Below are 24,703 nucleotides of genomic sequence, written 5' to 3'. Positions count from 1 at the left end.
AATCTTCCCTAAAAGAGAATCCAGACCCAGAGTTTTTACCGAAGGAGCAAGCCACTCCAGTACTTATGTGGCTATTTCAAAATATAGAAAAAGAGGGAATATTCCCAACTTATCACATGAAGCTGTCACAAACATGATATCAAAATCTGATTAAGAGAGGTATGATAAAGGATCATTGTAGGCCAATTTTATACAGAGGCAAAACTTCCAAACAGTAGTAAAAAGCTGAATGCAGACATCTATAGAAAGGATGATCCATTATAACCACATTGGGTTTATCTCAGGCACGCAAAGATGATTCAACACGCAGAAATGCTTACTGCTCACTTACCGTGTGAGCACATGCAGAACAGGTATTTCATGAGATTTAGCACCTGTTCATGGTTAAAAAATGAAAAGCTGGGGCCCCTGGATGGCTCAGAGGGTTGCACGTCCAACTCTGGATTTTGGCTCAGGTCATGATCTCACAGTTCATTAGGATCGAGCCCTGTTTCAGGCTCTGCACTGACAGTGCAGAGCCTGCTTGGGATTCTCTCTCTCTCTGCCCTTCCCCTGCTTGCCTGCTTTCTCTATAAATAAATAAATAATTTTTTTTCTTTAAATGAAAAGCTTTTTAGCAAATTAGAAATAAAGGAGGATGTCCCTACCCCGGAAAAGATGACTGTCATTGTAGTAAGACCGAGAACAGTTCTGTTCACAAATGCTGATTGGTTTACTTTCTTTCAGTTAACTGATATATTGAACCAGGACCTCCTGGAAGCAGTGACTTGATCCAGGAGTGAGTGTAATGATAGAAATTTCTAGGACCACTGTAGTCAGGCAGAGGAAATGTTTTGGCAAGGCTTGTAGTGTTCTTCAAATCTTATTAATATGCATAGACTATTGTTTATGAATTTTCATTCATCCAATAAAGACTTATCAAATGTCAAAAAATGAATAAAATATCAAACATAGTGTACATTGATGCTTGATCTACGCTCCTCAAAATGATGATACAAAGTCTAGCCTCATACGAGAAAAAAATCTATAGGATGAATTCCCAGAATCCCTATGTGGTAAGATTACAGGTAAAATTTATTTTCTTCTTAAAGCTTTTCCTTAATTGAGGACATAAATATTTATTGAACATACCTAATAGGTGCAAGACACCAGGAGAGGTCCTGGAATAAAAAGAAAATATAGAAAATGGTTAGAAATGTGGACTTGTGTGCCAGACTGAATTTGTACCTAGGCTCTGCTACTCACTAGCTGTGCGGCCTTGGGTAAGTTGTTTAACTTCTCCGTTCCTCAGTTTGCCGGTCTATAAAATGACGATGTTTTTTAAAAAGAAAAGAAAATGCATGTAAGTTGCCTGGCCTATAGTATCTGAACAAAAATAGCAACTATTGTTTGTTACCTGAAAGGAAAAGGTAATATGTAGCAAAAGAAAGGGGCAGATGAAATGCTCTCAGTGCTCAGGAAAGGGGGTGAGAGGATATCGGAGACAGGTAGGGGATGAAGGAGGGCTTCCTGGAGGAGGTAGCATCAGAGCTGTGCCTTGAAAGCTAAGTATGTCAACAGGCAAAGAAGAGGTAGAAAGGCGTTCAAGATAGGGTGCACAGCATGAGCAAAAGCCCAGAGATAAGGAAGTGTTTGGGCTAAAGCCACTAGTCAGGTGCAGCTGAGGCACAGGGGTTTGATTGTATCGGGGCCGATTCCGGAGGCCTTGGTGCACACTGTGCCAAATGGTACGTGGCAGCCACCCCCTTCTCCTCAGTTTCGCCATCTGTAGAATGAGGCCACTGGAGTCAGTCACCCCCGGGCTCCCAGCCTCTCCACGACACTTCATTCTTCAGCGCTCAATCTCCCCGACTCCTAAGTGCTTCCACATGTAACCCTGCCCTGCCTCCTTATCTCTGCCTGCAGAATGCAGCCAGCCCCGCTTCCAGGCCTTGGACGGCCTCCCCACGGTTCTGGAGCGTACAGCTATTCCAGGGCCACCAGACATGTGGCCCCCCGCTCCGGCAGAAACACAACACCCAGGGTGGTGGGCCCTGTGGAAACATTAGCCCCCCTTCCCTCCTCGGGGCCTCCGGGCCTCGGCAGCCTGAGGGCAACGTGGGTTTATTTGGGGTCTGCGGGATGCAGAGAATGTTATCATTCTCAGGGAACTCCAAGTCCCGTTCCCAGTGCTTATTCTGGCCCCTCTCCGCGGGTGCTGCAGGCGCGACGGGGCACGGAGGTCTCCCTCCTGCTCTGGTACCACCAAGGGCTCCCAGTTCCGAGAGAGGTTTCGGGTTTCAGAGAAATGAAGTAAGGGCCTAAAGGGACAGCCGTCTGTAAGTGCTGGAGCAGAGGACCGAGCAGGACTGAAGGTTCGGGCTATGACATCCCCCTCATGTCCCCTGACCCCCACACCCACAGATAGCAGGCATTTGCTGCTTGCTTCAACCTGGAATCTGAGAATCCCAGAATCTTGGAATCCGAAAACGTTAAGATCTTCAAACTAAGGGAATCTCAGGCTGCCAGGACCTTAAGACTTGTGGAACCTTAAACTTACTAGAACCATGAAATTCTAGAATTTCCAAATCAGAATCGTTGTGTCCAGGGAAGAGACGGGTTCCAGCACTTCCTAACCGCATGACTCTGGGCAAGTTGTTCACCATCTCTAGACCTCCACGTCCTCATGTGTGCAATGGGGTAATAAGAGTACCTACTTCCTAGGGTAGTTGTGGTGAGTTACTCTGTTAACATGTGATATGTTAATGTGTACAAAGTACTTAGAGCAGTGCCCAACACATGGAAGGTGCCATAGAAATGGCAGTTATAGTTCTAAGACCACACCGCAAGGTAAGAGCAGAGTTGGTGCTATAGTCCAGGTCCCTGGCCTTCCTGTCTAGAATTTGCCTCCATTCAGCCATACTATCTTTCAAGAGAACTAGGAGGGGACCAGCCTTGGAACCAGATATACCCCTCAATGATGGTCCCTCCACCCACCCACCACAATCAAGACTCTACTGTGGACAATTTCCACGCAAGAGACAGGTACCCCACCACCCAGAAATACAGCAGGCAGAACCATGTTTCCTCCCAGAATGAGGAGCTGTGGCAGGTGCAATCAGTGAAAGGCTCTGGGTCCATTCGCTACTCCCAGTGTGTTGACTGCACTTGGCCAGAGCCGCAGTCTTCAAGGGGCTCAGCTGGACGGGAACATCCAAGATAGCTCACTTGTCTAGCTCGTCTGGCCTTTCGTCAGGGATGGCTGGAAGCCTGGGCTATGCAGCTTCAGGGCCTGCCCCTCTCCAGGTGACTTCTCTACACGGTGTCTCTTTCAGGGTCGCCAGACTTCTTTCACCATAGGTCAGGGCACTCAAAAGGACATGAGTAGAGTTGACAGCTTGAGCTAGGGTAAGAGGCAGAAATCTAAGGTGGCCCCCAAGATTCCCACCCAGTGGTGTACATGCCCTGTATGATCCCTTCCCCTGGACCTGAAATAGGATAGGTTACACTGATTAGGTTACATTTATGGCAAAGATGGTGGCATAGATTATGTTATACGATGGGAGCCTCCCTCACAGCAGACTGGAGGGGATTCCCCTACTGCCTTTGAAGAATTAAGCCACCATGTTAAGAGAGGGTCATGTCGCTAGGACCAGAGAGCAACCTTAAGAGCTGAGGGACACCCCTGGCTGGCAGCCAGAAAGAAGATGGGGACTTCAGTCCTACAACCCCAGAGATGAAAGCCACCAACAGAACCCAGGAGAGGGACCCCAAGCCTCACATCAGACAGCCCCAACCAATACCTTGATTTCAGCCTGGGGAGGCCCTGAGCAGAGAACCCATGCCTGGACTTACAAAGCTGTGAGCTAATTAACGGGGGTTGTCTCAAGCCGCTAAGAAATTTGTGATGCGGCAACAGAAAAGCTCGCAGGTTTGTATCAGTTAAAGGAGTCGTAGGGCCAGCCCAGGTCCAGTGTGAGGTCCACATTGGATGTGAATACCAAGAGGAATGGTTCATCTAGGGCCATCTTCAGACACAAGCAACTGCAAGTGCAGACAACTCCCCGAGGCCTCTATCCCCCCTGGACCCAGAACAGACCCCTGTGTGTGACCACCAAGTTTCTAGACGGCCAAGTCTACCCCCATGTAGGTAGACTGTTTCAGCGGAAGTTGCATAGGCTATCTTATCTGATTCCCTGTTGCTGACATGCCAACCTATTTCATGTCAATTCAGAGTAAGCATGTTCTAACCGGAAGGATTCACAAGAGTCATCGAGTTTCAACCCCTTAATTTAGAGTGAGGGTCTCAAGAGGAGAAGGGAAATTTCCCAGAAACTACAGTTTCAAGTCCAGGCGTCTGGACTCCCGGGCTAGGGCTGCCTCCATTCAGCTCTTGTTTTTATGCTCAGTGCACCATTTCCTCCTCTGCCCCCAAAGGAAAGCCACTCATTTTGCCCTGGCTCCCCACCTCTCCTGGGCCCCACCCTGTCCTGACCCCTTGAGAGTTCTAAGACTCACCTTTTCCACCCCCCTCGGTCTGAGAGGTTAAGAAGAGAAAGCAGAATTCTCCGGGAACCAAACCCCAGCATGCCTTTATCTCCAGGAGAAGACTGACAGAGTGAGGAGCCTCCCCAACACCACCCACCCAAGGCTCAGAGCCTCAGAAGGTGGGGTATACAGCAGGAGCTGGCTTCCACACTGTGTCCCGATGTGTATCTTCCCCTCACCCACCCTAGGGTCTTAGGCAAATCACACCCTGTGCAGCGTTCCTCACTGTAAATGAAGACAGCGCTCCGACAGGCGAGGGGACTAAGTGACTGCCCTTTGAGGACCACAAAGGGGTGACTTCCTGGGCAGAGTTTTTCCAAGGGAAACCTCAGCTCCTGCTTCCTGATGAGCCATGCCTCTGTCTCCAGCTAAGTAAGGGTCTAAGACTCCCCTCATGCCAGTCCCCTTGCCCATCTCCTTCCCTTTCTCCAGGGAAAATAGGAAGCCAAGGGCAGGGGCCTTCATCCCCAGGAATTTCCAGGAATTCCTATCCCTGCCCAAATGTCACCTCCTCAAGGAAGATTTTCCAATTTTCCAATCTAAAATAGCATCTTCCTGGGGGCGCCTGGGCGGCTCAGTCAGTTAAGCGTCTGACTTCAGCTCAGGTCTGATCTCACCATTCGTGAGTTTGAGCCCCGCGTCAGGCTCTGTGCTGACAGCTCAGAGCCGGGAGCCTGTTTCAGATTCTGGGTCTCCTGCTCTCTCTGACCCTCCCCCACTTGCACTCTGTGTCTCGCTCTCAAAAATAAATAAACATTAAACAAAATTTTACATAGCATCTTCCTAAAATAAAATAAAAGTAAAATAAAATGGCATCTTTCCTCTCTGTCCTCTTCTCCTGCTCCTCTTTTTTTAATTGCATTTGTCACTGTCAGCAATTATATTAGACATTTATTTGTTTACTTGTTTATCATCTGTTTCCTACATTAAGTGATAAGCAAGGATCTGTTATTTGCCACCATCTGAAGAGTTGGATAGAAATGCTCAAAGATAGGTGTTGAACCAATGAATGAATGAATGGATGGAATCAAAACTAAGCACAGTGCACAACTCCAGTGCTCATCCAGGATCATGTCTGAGATATCAGTTTGCAAAGTGAAGAAAATAATGTGTAGGATGACCGTTCTGAGCAGCGCACCCGACACTGGCCCCCCTCTCCTGTGGCTCCTGGTTACACTTAGACCCTGAACCCCTCACTCGCCACTGATTTACAAATTGCCAAGACAGTCCCTACATTGCTGATGGGTTTTTTTTTTTAACGTTTATTTATTTTTGAGACAGAGAGAGACAGAGCATGAACGGGGGAGGGGCAGAGAGAGAGGGAGACACAGAATCGGAAGCAGGCTCCAGGCTCCGAGCTGTCAGCACAGAGCCCGACGCCGGGCTCGAACTTACGGACCGCGAGATCGTGACCTGAGCTGAAGTCGGACGCTTAACCGACTGAGCCACCCAGGCGCCCCCATTGCTGATGTTTTGAAATGAGCAAGCACTGTAGGGGTGAGTCTGGTCTTTCTCCCAAGCTTATTGAGGGCATATTCATCTTTGTGTCCCTCCCCACAGTGCCTAACAAATGCCATCTGAGTGTTGTCCCTCAGTGAATTAATGAATGAGTGAGCAACCGAGAGAGTGAGCAAATGAGTGGACTGTAGATGGATAAATGGATGGATGGATGGATGGAGAGATAGAAAAAAGGAAAAAAGAGTCAATGTATTGATTGGATGGCTGATGAGTGGATATTGGGTGAATAGATAGATTACAGAGAGACAGAACAGATGAATAATTTATGGATGAGGGGGGAAATGGATGGATGGATAAGTGGATAAGTAAGTAAACAGATTTGGTTTACTGTGTCTCAAAATCTCCAAAAGGGAGCCGCCTGGATGAGTCGGTTAAGCATCTGACTCAGCTCAGGTCATTATCTCACAGTTCGTAGGTTCGAGCCCCACATGGGGCTCTGTGCTGACAGCTCAGAGCCTGGAGCCTGCTTTGGATTCTGTGTCTCCCTCTCTCTCTGCCCCTCCCTGCTCACTCTCTCTCTCTCTTTCTCTCTCTCTCAAAAATGAATAAACATTAAAAATAATTTTTTTTTAATCTCCAAAGGCACGGAGGAAAGGGAGCAGATTTGTTCTGCGTCCCTACAAGAAAGAGTGAGGATCCTTAAAGATATAGGAAAGCAGTTTTCAGCTCATTAGTAGGTCCTGTCCTAGAGATGTGCAAATAGAAAACTGGGCATCCCTCTCCCCCATCAAAGGGCTGAGGCAGGCAAGAATCTAGATCCTAGGCCTTCATTCTCTACCCTGAATCTTGGGGATTTTCTACCTCAAATACCTTTTCCTAGGGCTGAGGACAAAGTCGATGACAATTGTGCTAACACTGTGAGCACTTACTAAGCACACCCCTTAACAACAGCCGATGAGGTTTGGATTGCTTCTCACCCTTCCATCTGTCTGCTTTTTCTACTTTGTCTAGGTTGCCTTATAGATCAGAATGCTAAAATCCCAGAGTCTTAAAACCCAGAGACCAACTGTGTAGCCTTGATCAAGTTATTACCCTCTCTGATCTTCAGTGGTATCATGTGTAAAGTGGAGATACCCATGCCTGCCTCCAGAGTTGCTGGCAAAATGAAATGAGAGAATTACATAATGTGCCTCGTGCAGCACTGGGCGCATTTGAAAGTCTTCAGTAAATTACGGTACTGAAACTGATAACTGGTTTTAGCACTGATGTCAGTTTTCAAATCCACATCCGTATTTGTGTTCATATTTATTAGAAATATGATCATGGTAGAACATATATTACATATATTGCCATAGGCTCATAAATCTAGAACCACAGATTCAGGGATTGAAATAACAAATTATTAGAAACTGACCATCTCAGTTTAGAACTGTAGAATTACCAAAGCTCAGAGCCACGGATGGCTCATTTCACCAACTCCCAGAAACTCCCAGGACTTCTGAGGTCATGAGTCCAGCCACTGCATTCAGCCTCTCCCCAGGGCAGGTGCCCCTCTCCAGTGTCCTTCACCCCAATAGGCAGGCCAATGTTTTGGCCTCTGAGCCCCCCTTGGGGTGTCTGGCTGGACCCCTTGGCCCTTCGCTCCTGTTCTCAGACAACCCAGAATCCCAGGAATTTGCGGCCACAGCGAGTGGGGGCCTGAGATTGGACCTGGGGGATGGTGAAATATGGAAGCTCCCAGAGTTGGGCCTGGTGGGGAAGGCCACATTTTCTGTGTCATGTTCTATTGCACGCCAATCAATTACAGTGCGCCCTATATAAACACATCATGAGGGCTTTGACAGGGGGCCGGGGTGAAGTTGGGTGTCAGGGTAAAACAGGGGATAATAAAATCACTGGAGATTTATTTCTCTAAATTGGAAACTTCATGCTTACACCTGACTAAATCATCAGGCTGAAATTGGAGCCGACTCCCACGGAAAACACATGTAACCTTATCCCATCTTTGTTTAACGGCGACCCATCAAGACGCCTGATGGATTCTGCAGATGCGGCCAGCGTTCTCCTTAGGTTCCCTGAGTTCTGGGGGTCTCAATCAGACCTGTCCTCACCGTGCCCACCCTGCTTTCTGGTTGCTCTTCCAGGGCTGGCCAAAGCGGCATCTCCTACTGGCCGGTGTCCGCGTGCGGCTCCTGTGACTCAGCAGCTTTCCCTTGGCTTCCATGCCCAGAGGGACCCCAAGATTTGTGGACGCAAGATTCCTGTACCTAACATCCTCCTTTCCCACGAAGCCGTCCTCTCGCGCTGCAGAGGAGCAATGCTGAATAACGAGGGAGGCAGCTGTGACTTCGAGAAAAGAGCTCTAGGCTAGAAATTGTCTGCCCTGAGTTCAAAGCACTCTTCTCTGATAAAATCCCTTTGTCCCTCCGGGTAAAATGACTTTGCTATTTCCTTTTGTCCTGTCTCTTCTCTCATAAAACTTTCACGATATTTGAAGAGGTAAGGGATTAACAGTGCTTTATCATTTATAACTGACGGTATATATTTGTACACAATTCTCCGTGCAAATCATGAAGCACTGTATATAGCACCAGGAGACAGTAAGAAGTCATCGGCGCCCTGTCTTAAGGAATCCCCCCTTTACCAGGAGTGACCAGCCAAGGTCCGAAGAAGGAATTCGGGAGGGAAGCTAATCAGTAAGCCCCCTGTGTGTGCTGGGCACTGGGTTACTGCAGCTAATACAAGTATTTCAAAGGATGCCCCCATCCCAGATGGAAGTTACACTCACTCCACAGAGGAGAAATCAGGGGTCAGAGAAGTTACCTAACTTTCCCAAATCACACAGCCAGCCGAGATGGTAACCAGGACATCAACATAGGTTTGTCTGACTCCAAAGTCCATTAAAATGTATGACAAGTGCTCTGTGAGGCCTGAGAGAGAAAAAGGTGGGCAGTAGGTTCCAGGGCTCGATGTGGGCCCTCCCCTGCTCCCAGCCCCTCCCTTCAAGTCCATAAATTCTTACACACACACAAATACACTCACCCCAGTGCACACCGCAGGTGGTCAGTGTGGCTGGGAGGACTCCAGGCTCACACCTCCACCGCTGCCCTGCCCTTCGGGTGGAGCAGGGAGGGCTGGGTAGAGCAGGAGGAGTCCTGTGTGTCATTTTCGGCAGCAGTCAGCAGAGCCTTGCAAAGTGCAAGATGGCTTTTTTAGCCCAGCATAAGGATCTAGTTAAAAACCAATAAATCAGCAGTGAAATGTGCATAGCAGCCTTCTCCGTAAAATCAACATGGCTTGCTCCTCTGCAGGGAGCCTTCTGACCGCCAGGCTGAAGCGGAGGGCTGAGGCAGAGCCCTCCTCTGTCCCATAGGGGTCTTGGGGGAGAGGGGTCTCCCCCATCCCCTGAGAAGATGAGAGCCAGGCCACCTGGGTCCTGCCTAGGCGGCGCCTACACTTGAGACATCCCCTTTCTAGCCGCAGAGATCAAGAAACGTGTGAGCAGGACCCAGACTGCCCTCCGCCTCCTCCACGCCGCTCCCCCTGACACAGAAAATCAAATTAGGAGACGGATGAGCTGGGGAGTGGATGAGAAGGGGGAGCCCCAGGGCGGCTCCCCAGCACAAAATGCAGAACGCCATCTGCTGAGCGGGCTCGGGGACCCCCTTAGGATGGTGTTCCGGGAAGACACGCCACTGACCTCTGATAGGACGGGTGCCCCCGCCTGCCTGTGCCCAGGCCAGCCCCCAGACCGACGGGGCGGGGGGGATTTGAGGAGGCCCCAGATCCCCCTCAGGACGGTATTTAATATCTGTAAAACTGCCACTCGGGCAGCCAAGGTAAACAGCGTCCCCGGCAGTTCAAAGGTGAGCGAGTTTAAATGTTTCCCCTTTGGCTGCAAGGAATCGGCGCGGGCCTGTGGCAGGGCGCCCCGGGGAGGCCCCCCGCGCCGCCAGCCCCAGGCATCTGTGCGCACAGAGGCTGCGTCTCCCACACAAATACTCAAAATTTCTCATTAAAACTTATGACTGTGTCAACAGCGCAGCCTGGGCCCCTAATCTGGAAAAGCCATTTCGCCACCCGGTCGGCCCGCCGCCGCACGCCCGGGAGCCGGGGCCCCGCGCCGTCCCTCCGCCCGGCGCGCACTGGCAACGGGTGCGCTCGGTCTGCTGGGCGCGGGCCGGGCTGGCGACGCGTGACACCGGTCGGGTCAGGTGAAGCCCGGCCACGGGGCTCCGGCTGGACTTGCCTGAGGGCGAGCTGTGGCGGGGCGGGCGAGGGGCGTTAAACAACACAGCTCCAGCTGCACCCCTGCAAACCCGCGCCCAGGGGAGCCATTCTGCTCCTGCCGGAAAGGGCTTAGCTCTGCCCCCGCTGGATGCCACAGTGCAGCTGGCAGGCCGGGGGGCACCAGAGATGTGAACACAGGGACCTCCAGGCCCTCGGCCGGGGAGATGTGGAAGCACCTGAGCCAAGGTGGAGGACAGAGGAAGGCTGCTCCGAAGAAGAGGGGAGGGTGGGCTCCATTCTCAGGAGAGAATGGAGACTAGACATGCAGACTGAAGGGGACGACGGAAACCAGACACCTGGGAGTGGAAGAGTCCACCCTGGCTTCAAATCCCACCTCTGACACTTGTGCCAGTTCCCTTTCCTCCTCTATAAAACGGGGTCAACGATAGGAAGTTAACACCAGTACCACCCACCCCAGTTCCTGGCATACCATGAGTGCTCCACACACGGTAGTTATTCATGCAGTCAGTCTGTATTTGTTGAGGCCCTCCTATGCAGAGCCATGAAAAAATACCTGGCATTTTAGGGGGAAACAGGCAAGGTAGCAGAACCAACACTGAGTGTCATGAAAGGGAATAGAGAGGATATAGAGTGGGCACTAGAGGAGGGGTCCCAGAGGAAGAGATGCATACACTGTGACTCAAAGATGAGAAGTGGCAAAGGTGGTGGTGGAAGACATTGCAGGAAGAAATGGCCTGTGCAAAGGCCCTGAGGCAGAAATGAGGCTGATGGAGAGGGGCTGGAAGAGCGTACATGCCTACAACTTTCCATGAGCACTTTTGGATTTGAGTCTTTGGGGTCTGTGTGTACGGATGCACACACATGTCCATGCATACTTATATATATAAGAGTAAACACTTAATGTATGCAGATTTTATTATGCCCCAAAATATGTACCCATACGTGGATGCTTTATGCTTGTTTAAAACGTGTAGGTCTTAGATACCATATGTTTTCACTCTTACGTGGATCCTGAGAAACTTAATAGAAGACCATTAGGGAGGGGAAGAAAAAAAAAAGGTTAGAGAGGGAGGGAGGCAAAACATAAGAGACCCTTAAAAACTGAGAACAAACTGAGGGTTGATGGCGGGTGGGAGGGAGGGGAGGGTGGGTGATGGCTATTGAGGAGGGCACCTTTTGGGATGAGCACTGGGTGTTGTATGGAAACCAATTTGACAATCAATTTCATATATTGAAAAATAAATAAATAAATAAATAAAAAATAAATAAAATGTGTAGGTCTTTTTGGAGGTGTGCACAAGTATAAATGGGTAAGCATATAGATATAAATAGGAGTCTATTCGTGGGTGTGCCTATACCTGTGATGGGACGTTTATGTGAGTCTGAATGAGGGCTTGTATGTTAGTGTTGGCACACGCATCTGTGCCTCTTGATATCTTTGTGTATGCACTTGCACTCACACACACTTCAACAAATACTAATTCCCTACTTCCCGCACCCTGTCTGCTATCTGTGTGTGGGAGCTAGGGTGGACTGGGTCCCGAACATACACTTGCCTTCCATGGACAGCAGACATGCTCACAGACAGGCAATGTCTACAACTGGTACTCATCGGCCTGATGGACCCACTTCTTTCTGAGGCCACAGACATTCTGTTTGCTCCACTCCAGGGAAATAAGAAAAGAAAAGCATGGCAAGACTTTTCTTCAGAAAGCTGCAATCCAGGCACCACCCCTACCGTCCTACCTAAGTCAAGGACTGTGGAGACACTGCTGAGTGGAGAGCAGGGGCACTGGGCCCTGGGAGTGGGAAACTGCTGCCCAACCCATCCCAGCTGCTCTGCTGATGCGCTGTGTGGCTTGGATAACTTGGTTTGCCTCTCTGAGTTGTGGAAAATGAAGACTGTGCTCCCAACTCTTTCATCTTAGGCTGAAATAGAACACAAACAGGGATGTGGCAGATGATGATCATCCCTCCAAATTTTTCACTGAACTGGATTAGCTGCCAGAAGGAAGGAAGGAAGGAAAGAAGAAAGAAAGAAAGAAAGAAAGAAAGAAAGAAAGAAAGAAAGAAAAAGGAGGGAGGAAAGGAAGGAAGGAAGAAAGAAAGAAAGAAAGAAAGAAAGAAAGAAGGAAAGAAAGAAAGAAAAAGGGAGGGAGGAAAGGAAGGAAGGAAGGAAAGAAGGAAAGAAAGAAAGAAAGAAAGAAAGAAAGAAAAAGGGAGGGAGGAAAGGAAGGAAGGAAAGAAGAAAGAAAGAAAGAAAGAAAGAAAGAAAGAAAGAAAGAAAGAAAAAGGGAGGGAGGAAAGGAAGGAAGGAAGGAAAGAAGAAAGAAGAAAAGAAAGAAAGAAAGAAAGAAAGAAAGAAAGAAAGAAAAAGGGAGGGAGGAAAGGAAGGAAGGAAAGAAGAAAGAAAGAAAGAAAGAAAGAAAGAAAGAAAGAAAGAAAGAAAGAAAAAGGGAGGGAGGAAAGGAAGGAAGGAAGGAAGGAAGAAAAAGGAAGGAAATAGGGAGGGAGGGAGGAAGGAAGGAAAGAAGATGGAAGGAAGAAAGGAAAAGAAAAGAAGAGAAAAGAAAGGAGGGAGGGAGGGAGGAAGGAAGGAAGGAATCAAACAATCCTCAGAAAAGCCTCATGAAGTCCTAAATGTTCAGTGCACATATTGTTTCCAAAGGGACAAGAATTTTGCCTTCATCATCTATGTACGGTATTCTCGCCCTAGAACAGTACCTGGCACTTATTTGTTAGGTTGATAAATGTGCTCATTGAGCACTCATTCATTCACTCAGCGAAGAACCCCGGTGCCCTTGTCCTGTCCCAGGCCTTACTGGCCCCCACCAGAGAAGAAGGAACTCTTACTTAGGCTTCACTAAAATTGGAGGGACATGGGCACCCCTTTAAACTCATGGCCTCCCACCTCCACGGAGCCTCAAAACTACCAGGAAATGCAACCGTTTCTGCTCTCCACGGTGGCTGTTAAAATCTCCCCTCTCCCCTCGGAACCTCCGACCTTGCTCTTCCTCACCCTGCCCTTTCGGCGGTGACCTTCACGGAGAAATCAAAAGCCATCAACTTTCAGCCACAAAACCTACATATTTAGGCGTGCCTCCTCCAGTCTCATCTCCTTCCCTCCCATTGGAATGACAAGTAGGGTTCCCCTCCCCCATGGGAAGCCAAACCCTCCCCTCTGCACCCCCCCCCCCGCCTTGCCACCCCAGGGAGCTCACCCCACCTCCTCTCTGTCAAACCTTCTACCTCCACATTTGTCAAATGGACCATCGTGAAGTGTTCAAGAGACACAAATCCAGTTTGGGGTGTTGTGACCAGCGGTTGACCTAAGTAAAACAGGAGAGAAAATATCAGGGTGTCACATCCAGCGTCACGAACCTTGTTTCGTGTGTGTGTGTCCATGTGTGTAGGTATCCCGGGTCCGGGTCCGGCAGGAAACGTAGGTCTGACTGTGGCTGGATTTGGGAAAGGGTGAAAGGCACCCTTCTACTTCTCTTTTGCTACCACTTCCTTCCCATCTGTGGTTAAACATCCTGAAGAATCACACAAGCAGCCTCTCCCGTAAGCCCACCTTCTCCAATCACTGCACCCCTTCTGCCCAACCACCCCCCAAATCTCTTCACAACCAGTTTTCCTTAAAGAGTTGCCTGCATTCAGTATCTCCAAGCCCTCATCTCCCATGCCCTCACCTCCCATGCCTTGGCAAATCAGCACACCCCCTGGAACCAACAGGAGCTGCGAGCAGGCTCCTAAATCCAGCGAAAGCTTTGCCTGTGGGGCTCACATGCAAGGCACAGACTCTGTCCTCAGGTCCCACTTGGCCTCCTCTCCTCCGGCTGACCTCTGACTTCTTGCCACCTCCTCTGTGGACTCTTTTGCTCCTACCCAGCTGTTGGTGTTGGCACTCCTGGGGGCTCACTCCAAGGCCCCCTTTTCTTCCCGCGTCCCCTCAGGAAGAGTGGCTTCCAGGCCCACAGGCTGCTGATGCCCAGCCTCACCTCTGCATCCCAGTTCTCCAGCTTCCTCCCCAGGGTGCCTCCTGCTCAGCACACGCCAAGAGAACCCCCTCGCTGCTCCTGCCCTGTGCATTGCCAGCGCGTCACCCAAACCAGAAAGAGGCGCCGTTGGGGCCTGCTCCAGGGCCCGGCTGTCCAGTCACTATCTCATCTCTCTGGCATCCCTCCACTCCTCCCCCTGCCACACCGTCGGAGCTGCCATGGCTCTGCCCGGTTTCTTCAGAGTCTGCTGACTACAGGCCCCCCAACGCTTCTTTCTATTGGCCCTTTTTGCTCCCTGCTCCAACCCAGTACCTCTTCTCTGCTGTGACTGGAGCCCGGCCTCCTCATACACACTTGGAAAGACATGTCCATGCTGGCCCTCCATCTTTGCCCCCTGTAATTTTATGCGCTCACCCTGCTGGTGCTTCTTGGCTGGAGGTAGGGGTGTGACTGGCTGGCCCCTCCCCTTGCTTGGCCTCCCTAAATTCCCTCACTCTCAGGTTCCTCTGGCCACGGCTGGGCTGACCCAGGGCACCCCAAGCTCACGTTCAAAGACTCAGGCCAGACCCAGCTGCTAGGCCCCATAAATGAGGATTAGGCGCCCCCCTTTGAGGCGGGCGGGTGGGCTGTGAGAAGAGTTGGTTTGGTACAGATTTTATGGCAGGATCACATTTCGTCATCAGACCCCCCTCTGAAGCCAGCCAAGGGCAGGTCAGGGGCAGGGGAGTGGGAACCTGAGCTGCTCCATCAGCTCAGAGCACAGGGCTGCTGGCACAGGAGGGAGCCGGGGCTGGGAATTAGGAGCCCAAGTCCGGCCTCCCCTCTACCACCCCACCCCACCCCCGCCCTGCTGTGTAAACTTGGGCACATCCTTCCACTCTCTGGGCAGTGGTCTATAATGCAGGGGCCCTAGACCAGATGGGCCCTCAGGCCAATTCTTTTCCAGGCTCCCAGGTCCTCCTCAGGCTCAGCCTGAGCCATAACAGAAGCATCCCCCTTCCCAGAAGGCTGCAGAGCTACTATATGTATACAAACTTGGATTAGGGTTGCCAGATAAAATACAGAATGTCCAGTTAAACTTGAATTTCAGGTATACAACAAATAATTTTCAGTATAAGTGTATCTCAAATATTGTATAGACATACTTATACTCAAAACTATTCAGGGGTGCCTGGGTGGCTCAGTTGGTTAAGCGTCTGACTTCAGCTCAAGTCACGATCTCACAGTTTGTGAGTTCAAGCCCACATTGGGCTCTGTGCTGACAGCTCAGAGCCTGGAGCCTGCTTCAGATTCTGTGTCTCCCTCTTTCTCTCTCTGCCCCTCACCCGCTCACTCTCTCTCTCTCTCTCTCTCTCAAATAAATAAGCATTAAAAAAATTTTACGTGAATATTCTCACTGTTCTGATTTTGTAATAATCAAGGCAAGCTAAACATTCACTATATTAAGACCATGCATGTGTCCCCAGACTTAGTTCTTTCCCTAGGTCTAGTTTTATCAATGCTGGTGATAAACCAAGTCTGACTTACATGATGCATCTGTGGAAAATGTCTGTGACTCTAAGTATCTGGTCATCCTTGAGAAATGACAGCAAAGCTAGTGTAATAATTTTTGAAGATAACCATTGCTAATTTGATGACTACCAGTTGCCATTAAACAAATTGTAAAACTTTTATGTTTTATTTTCTAGGGGATTCTGGTATCATTTGAAGCATGCCAGAACAGAGTGGTGAAAAGTAAATCATGTAAAATTTTTCTTTAATCAAATTGGCTAGAGCTTGTTTTTAAAAAAAAAATTTTTTTTAAGGGCGCTGGGTGGTTCAGTCAGTTAAGCGTCCGACTTTGGCTCAGGTTGTGATCTCACGGTTCATGGTTTTGAGCCCCATGTCAGGCTCTGTGCTGACAGCTCAGAGCCTGGAGCCTACTTTGGATTCTGTGTCTCCCTCTCTCTCTACCCCTCCCTGCTCGCGTTGTGTCTCTCTGTCTTTCAAAAATGAATAAACGTCAAAAAAAATTTAATAAAAAAATTTTTAATTTTTTTAATTAAAATAAAACTACGCATTGTTTATCTGAAATTCAATTTAACTAGGTGTCCTGTATTTTTATTTGCTAAGCCTGGCACCCCTACCCTGGATGCACTGGGATTTAAGGGCTATGGCTTCATACTCCATCTAACCAAAACAGGTTAGGTTTGGACAGATTAAGTAGTCTGGGGAAAATCATCAAATTGGGCAGAGGTCAAGAGCCAGTGGGGATTTTGTGAAAGGGTGCTCCAGACAAAGGGAACAGCACTGGCAGAGGCCTAGAGGTAAGATGGCATTGGGCATGTTCCAGGAAAGGCTGATAGGAGTCTGAGGTGTGGGATGTAGGCTTTAAGTGGCCAAGATGCGCATGAAAAGATCAGGTGGAGTCAGATCACACCAAGTCCAATCCATGCTGCTGCTGACATTAGGGGAGGGAGCCCAAAAGAGGTCTGAGTTGAAGCAGGATCACAGCCAGACACTGGGGTGCAGGGAGCAGAATCAAACCACCCAGAGATTAGGGAAAAGGAAACTGGTATCACCTGAGAGGAGGGACCTCCAGGACCTGCCAGGGAATTGGGGCTCAGATCTGTTCTATGTACAGAATAAATGATAAATAGCAGTCAGTAAATGGTCACTGTTGTTATTATTATTAGGTTCCCAATAAATGCTGGGGTTTGGTACCAACTGACCTTACCCCATAGTTGGTACTGGTACCAACCAGTACCCCCCCCCTCCTCGGACTGCCCCCATGGGACTGGAGCCATTTCTTACCAACTGGGAGCCCAGATATAATAGGACAGTGGTCCCTGGAAGAACTCACCCCCTACCCAGCTCTGCCATCCTTTCCCCTCTCCTTTGTCCAATATCAATGAGAGGTAAACCATCAGGGGAAATATTATGAATGCAAGGACATTTCAGGGACCCAGTGAAAATTACCTTAGGGAGAGGGGATGCTTTACAAAAGCCCCTAGAAGATCCATTTACACAAACCTCTTGTTATTCTCACAGCAATTCTAGGAGGTAGGTGTTTGAGCCCCATTTTAGAGATGTGAAAACCAAAGTCTGGAGAGGGAAAGTCCTTTGCACGAGGTCCTCGCTAATAGTATGAGAGGCCAGGTTTCAAATTCAGGAACTCTTTTCCTTACGTAAGACTGAGTCTGTGGATCAAAGCAACAAAGACTGAGCCCAGTGCCCACATCAGCCTGTGCATGCATCCTGACCCCTGCTAATCCCATCCAGCTCAACAGATACCAAACCTCCCACAACCCGGTCAATGAGGGCTTGGAACCCATCCTGCCTCTATGTCACATACATGCCTCTTTCTATGGTGCTGTGAAAAGACTAGAAAATTCAGAAACCTTGGATCCAGCCTCAAATTCCCCAGTTCTTGGTTACATGGTTTCAACTTTCTGAACTTGTACTTCCTCATCTGGAAAAAGAGGATAACAATGTCTTCCTCCCAGGAATGTTGTGAAGGCCCAATGGGATAATGTATACGAAAGTGCTTTCTAAACTGGAACGCATGGTTCAGGCTTCCTTCATTGCCTAAATCACAGATAAACAATATCAGCTTTTAAACTTCAAAGCTTTTTCTACTTGAAATCTTCCAGATTCATGGGGTGGCCTCTGGTCTAACAGACAAATCTAGCTCACAGCTGATTTGCAAGGCAGGAGTGATTGGTGACACTTCATTTACTCATTTGTCAAACACTTGCTAATCTCTTCTGTGTTGGGCCATGTTTGGGGCACGGGTGAATTGAGACATAGTCCTTGCCCTTGGACAGGTGGCCAGTGGGGGAGACCGAGACAGACAATAAAGTTACAGTTATAATCAGTTGAAGTATGAGCAAGTATAAAAACTTTATAAACAAGTGAGGAGAACTTGTCTGAGAATTGGAGAAGGCTGTCAGATAAGACTTCCATGAAGGGAATATCTGCACAGGGTCTTAAATTATTTATTCCTTTATTCAACAAATATTTACGGATCTCTTCTAAGTTCTGGGATGTATCAGCGAACAAAATAAATAGTCCCTGCCTTCAAGGAGTTTAGTAGAGAAGATAGACAATAAAAAGTTGAACAACTAAATTATAACAATATCACATCATGTATAATATATGCATGTGTAATATAATATATCAATGGGTTAGAATATAATATCAGATGATATGAAAAAATAAGGCAGGGCAAAAGAATAAAGACTTATAGGGATAAAGGGGCTAGTTTATATAAATTAACCAGGGAAAGACTCTAAGAAACTGACAGTTGAGCACAGACCTAAATGGAGAGACAGCACAAGCATAGAATGATAACAAAAATACAACATAAACTTAGTAAGATGTAGCTAAAACAGTGCTTAGAGGAAATTTTATAACTTTACATGTTTATATTGAAAAAGAAGAATGACTTAAAATAAGTTATCCAAGTTTCCATCCTAAAAGAATCTAGAAAAAGTGTCACCAGGTAACTAGAAGAAAAAAAATTATTAAAGATAAGAGCATAATACATTAAAATAGAAAATAAACAATAAAGAAAGGTCAACAAAATAAAAATATGGTGCTTTGAAGAGATGGATAAAATTGATAAGCCCATAGCTACACTGATCAAGAAAAAGAGAGAAGACACAAACTGCCAATATCAGAAATAAAAGAGAAGACATCAGTACAGATCCTACAGACATTAAAATGATATAAGGGAATATTATGAACAATTTTCTGCTAATCAATTCAACAATGTGGATGAAATTAACATTCTTTAAAAGAAATAATTTGCCAACATTGACACAAGAATAGAAAATCTGGCTAGCCCTATATCTTTAAAGAAATTGAATTTGTAATGTTTTAAAAATCCCCACAAATAAAATTCCATCTATTTTCATCATGAATTCTTTCAAACCCTTCATGAATCAATAATACAAAACTCTTTCAAAAATATAGTAGGAGGGAACACTTTCCAACTCATTAAATGAGATTAGTATACTCCTCATACCAAAAATAGGAAGGACATTATAAGAAAAGAAAATTGGGGTGCCTGGGTGGCTCAGTCGGTTAAGCATCCGACTTTGGCTCAGGTCATGATCTCATAGTTCATGAGTTCAAGCCCCACATCAGACTCTGTGCTGACAGCTCAGAACTTGGAGCCTGCTTTGGATTCTATGTCTCCCTCTCTCTCTGCCCCTCCCCCGCTTATGCTCTCTGTCTGTCTCTCCCTCTCTCAAAAATAAATAAACATTAAAAAATGTTTTTAATATAAGAAAGAAAAATTACAGAGGCGCCTGGGTGGCTCAATCAGTTAAGCCCCTGACTCTTCATTTTGGCTCAGGTCATGATCTCACAGTCATGAGATCAAGCCTCGCATCAAGCTCTGTGCTAACAGCATGGAGCCTGCTTGGGATTGTCCCTCTCCCTCTTTCTCTGCCCCTCCCCTACTCATGCTTGCTCTCTCTCTCTCTCTCTCAAAATAAATAATAAACTTAAAAAAAAGTTTATTGCATCTCAAGAGTATGCAATTATTCACATTAACACAATAAAGCAGAAAATCAAATGACTATCTCAGTAGATAGTAAAAACATTATTTGATGAAATTCAATACACATTCATAATAAAAACTCTCAGAAATCTAGGAATAAAACTTTATCAATCTGATAAAAGATATCTGTGAAAAACCTACAGCTAACATCATGCTTAATGATGAAATATTAAGCTCTTTTTTCCCCTAAAATCAGAAACAATTCAAGGATGCCACTCTTACCATCTGTATTAACATTTGTAGAGGTGATCTTAGCCCGTGCAATAGGAAAGAAAAAAAATGGCATAAATATTGCAAAGGCAGAAGTAGAAGTGTCTTCATTCACAGATGACATACTTTTGAACACAGAAAATCCTAAGAAGTTTATAAAAAAAAAATTATTAGAACTTATTAATGACTTTATGACTTTAGCAAGAATGCAAGATACAAGGTCAGTTTAAATATCAAGTATATATATATACTGTGTGTGTGTATATATATATATGTGTATATATATATATACTATTATATATATACTATTATAAGTATATATATATACTGTTGTATATAAGTATATAAGTATATATATATGTTGTATATAATGTAAGTATATATATATATATATATATATATATACACACACTGTATATATATATATACAGTGTGTGTATATATATATATATATATATATACTAAAATTGAAAAATTAAAATGAAAAATTTTTAATATTCAAAATAGCATCAAAGAAACAAAAAAATTAGGGATAAATTTAGCAAAACATGTACAAGACCTCTATACTGAAAACTAAAAAACATTGCTGAAAGAAATAGAAGGTCTAAGGAAATGGAAAGGCATGCCATTTTCATGAATTGGTAGGCTTAATGTTGTTAAGATATATGGGGCGCCTGGGTGGCTCAGTCAGTTGGGCATCCGACTTCGGCTCAGGTCACGATCTCACAGTCTGTGAGTTCGAGCCCCGCGTCAGGCTCTGGGCTGATGGCTCAGAGCCTGGAGCCTGCTTCTGATCCTGTGTCTCCCTCTCTCTCTGCCCCTCCCCCATTCATGCTCTGTCTCTCTCTGTCTCAAAAATAAATAAAAACGTTAAAAAAAAATTTAAAAAAAAAGAGATATCAATCTCCCCCAAATAAATTGACATATTCAATACAACCTCAATCAAAATCACAACAGCCCTTTCTGAAGAATTTACATGAAAAAGCAAATGACCCAGAATAACCAAAACAATCTTGTAAAAGAACAGTTAGAGGACTTAAGATTACTTAATTTCAAGAGTTATTACAAAGCTACAGTAATCAAGAAAAGTTGGAAGGGGCATAAAGATAGACAAGGGTATAAGAGCACAGAATCCAGAATAGATCCCTACATATATCCTCAACTGATTTTTTATCAATTCAATTTAATAAGAAAAGGAAATTCTCTTCAACAAATAGTGCTAGAATAACTGGGAAAAACTGAACACCAACCACTACCTCACCCCATACCAAAAATGATTAACTCAAAATTGCTGAGGGGTGCCTGGGTGGCTCAGTCCGTTGGGCGCCCAACTTCGGCTCAGGTCATGATCTCACGATTTGTGGGTTCGAGCCCCGTGTCGGGCTCTGTGCTGACAGCTCAGAGCCTGGAGCCTGCTTCAGATTCTGTGTCTCCGGCTCTCTCTGCCCCTCCCCCACTTGTGCTCTGTCTCTGTCTCTCAAAAATGAATAAATGTAAAATTTAAAAAAAAATTTTTTAATTGCTGATAGAACTAAATTTAAAAGTTAAAACTAAAACTTCTGGAAGAAAACAGAGACGAATATATTTGTGACTTTGAACAAAGCAAACATTTCCTAGGATACAAAAAACGTTAACATAAAGTAAAAAAATGGACAAATTGAACTACATCAAATTTTAAAACTTTTATTCAGCAAAAGATATTAAGAGGGGCTCCTGGGTGACTCAGTAAGTTAAGCATCCAACTCCTGATTTCAGCTCAGGTCATGATCTCATGGTCATGGAATCGAGCTCCACGTCAGGCTCCATGCTGGCTGTGAAGCCTGCTTGGGATTCTCTCTCTCTCCTCTGTCCCTTTTCCCCCTGCTAGCTCTCTCTCTCAAATAAAAAAAAAGAGAGAGAGAGAGATTAAGAAAAGTCAATATAAGGCCGCCTGGGTGGCTCAGTTGGTTGAGTGTCCAACTCTTGATTTCGGTTCAGGTCATGATTCCACGGTCAAGGGACTGAGCCCCACATTGGTCTCTGTGCTGAGCATGGAGCCTTCTTGGGATTCTCTCTCTCTCTCTCTCTTTCTCCCTCTCTGTCTGCCCCTCCCCTGCTCATGCTCTCTCTCTCTCTCTCTCTCTCTCTCTCTCTCTCTCTCTCTATCAAAATAAATAAACATTAAAAAATAATGAAAGAAAGAAAGATCAATATAGCTTGCCTGATACTTATATTCAGAATATAATAAGGAATTCTTAATAATAAAATAACAAATAATCCAATGAAAACTGAGCAAACACCTGAACAGTCACTTCACAAAGGAAGATATACTGATAAGTGCATTTAAAAGTACTCAAAGTCATTAATCATCTGTAAATTCCAGTTAAAATTACCAAATGATACAACTACAAACCCAGCAGAATGGCAAAAATGAGGGGAAAAAAACAAAATACAAAAACTTAGCACAAAGAAAGCATACACAAAAGAATGCATACTGTGGGGACGTCTGGGTTGCTCAGTCAGTTAAGTGTCTGTCTTCGAGCTCGCAGTTCATGAGTTTGAGCCCTGCATCAGGCTCTGTGCTGACAGCTCAGAGCCTGGAGCCTGCTTCGGATTCTGTGTCTCCCTCTCTCTCTGCCCCTCCCCCACTTGCACGCGCTCGCTCTCTCTCTCTCTCTCTCTCTCTCTCAAAAATAAATAAACATTAAAAATATTTTTAGTAAAAAATAAAACTTTAAAAATAAATAAACCCCAGTTAGTTAGCATACAGTGTCATATTAGTTTCAGGTGCACAATATAGTGATTCAACACTTCCTTACAACACCCAGTGCTCATCACAAGTGCACTCCTTAATCTCCATCACCTATTTTACCCATCCCTCTACCCACCTCCCCTCGGGTATCCATCAAGTTTCCTCTCTACAGTTAAGAGTCTGTTCTTGGTTTGCCTCCCTCTCTTTTATTTCCCTTTGTTCTTTGTTTTGTTTTTTAAATTCCACATATGAGTGAAATCACACGGTATTTGTCTTTCTCCTACTGACTTATTTTCGCTTAGCATAACACTCTCCAGTTCCATCCATGTTGTCGCAAATAGCAAGATTTCATTCTTTTTTATGGCTGAGTAATATTCTGTTCAAATATATACCACCTCTTCTTTATCCATTCATCAATCGATGGACACTTGGGCTGTTTCCATAGTTTGGCTATTGTAGGTATTGCTGCTATAAACACTGAAGTGCATGTATCCCTTTGAATCAGCATTTTTGTATTCTTTGGGTAAATTCTTTGCTGGATCATAGAGTAGTTCTATTTTTAACTTTTTGAGGCATCTCCATACTGTTCTCCAGAATGGCTGGGCCAGTTTGCATTCCTACTAATGGTGCAGGAGGCTGCCCCTTTCTCTACATCCTCACCAACACCTGTTGCTTCTTGTGCTCTTGACTTTAGCCGTTCTGACAGGTGTGAGGTGATAGCCCATTGGGGTTTTGATTTGTATTTCCCTAATGATAAGTGACGTTGAGCATCTTTTCACATGTCTGTTGGCCATCTGCGTGTCTTCCTTAGAAAAACGTCTATTCATCTCTTCTGCTCATAATTTTAAAGAGTTTTAAAACTTGTGATAAAATTCATGAAAAGGGGGCAAACAGAGCACCAAGGGGGCCTGGAGAAAGGTGGGACCAGCGGAAGCTGCAAGGAGGAAGTGGCATCTGCACTGAATATTGAAGAGCAGGCAAGTATTATGTGAGAACCGGAAGAAATGTCAGATAGGAAGGAACTTAGGAAATTGCTAAATGTAAAAGGTTGGTTAGTTCAATTACGGATGCCTCCTCAGAACAAAGGAAGGAAGACCAGAATAATTTGGAGTGGCGCAGGGAGTGTCCACATGGAGATTTGTGTCGTTGGAGAGAGAATGATCAGGGCCAGGTCCTGGAGCCTGGGGTATGTGCATGCAGCAGTGTGCCAGAGGTAGACTCAGCACCTAGTCCACTGCTGGGCACATAGAAAGTACTAGATAAATGTTATTCAAATGAATGAAATGTAAATAAAGGCGCTGCTAACAGACCCGAGCCTGAACAATGACTTGGAACCCCAAAGAGGACCGGGGCTGGCTCTGGTTCACCCTGCAGAGAAGCCAAGCACAGTCCTGGAGTGCTGAACTTGGACACATTCTATCACGCAACTCCAGCAGCCCTGGGGGCACCATATAACTTTATTGTAAGCTCGTGCAATAACACAGGCAAATGGAATAACAATGTAAAGTTGGCTTTAATTAAAATGAAGGGTGTTTGCCTCTCCCTCCTCTTCGTCCTAAGCCAGGGCAGCCTGCTGAGCTGTGCAGAGCAATCAGAGGAATGTTTCCAAAGCAGGAGGCAGCCCCCCCTCAAGCCTCCCTTACAAGGTTCACCAACATTGGCATGGCCCTTCCCCCTCCCGACTTCTACCACACTCCCTTCTTACATGATCCACATGGCGAAGGGCATGAGGAAGGAAGTCAGGAGTGCTGATTTCTTTCTGAGGGCAACAGGGAAGGAGAGCAAACTGTTGTCAAGCAGTGGGCGGCCCGGGGGTAGGGGGTGAGGGGGGCAGGGTTCCAGCTCTAGAGACCTTGTCCACCTAGCCATTCTATAAATGCCTCCTGAACTACCATGTGCCAGACTTCGTGCTCGGGGCTGGAGCCACCCTCAGAGGACTTACTATCTGGCAGGAACTCGTCAGTGCAAAAGAGGTAT

General features: G+C 46.3%; 1 non-coding gene across 1 annotated transcript; it reads left to right on the top strand.

Annotated features, from left to right (window-relative positions):
• Positions 1-15,618: 15,618 nt before the first annotated feature.
• Positions 15,619-15,750, top strand: LOC122229034. Its single transcript, XR_006206897.1, has one exon. It is a non-coding gene; the product is annotated as a small nucleolar RNA SNORA72 (small nucleolar RNA).
• Positions 15,751-24,703: the final 8,953 nt, after the last annotated feature.

This window comes from Panthera leo, chromosome C1 (genome assembly GCF_018350215.1).
Source record: "Panthera leo isolate Ple1 chromosome C1, P.leo_Ple1_pat1.1, whole genome shotgun sequence".
In the NCBI taxonomy this organism is placed as follows: Eukaryota; Metazoa; Chordata; class Mammalia; order Carnivora; family Felidae; genus Panthera; species Panthera leo.
This window is presented reverse-complemented; position numbering and strand designations above follow the sequence as displayed.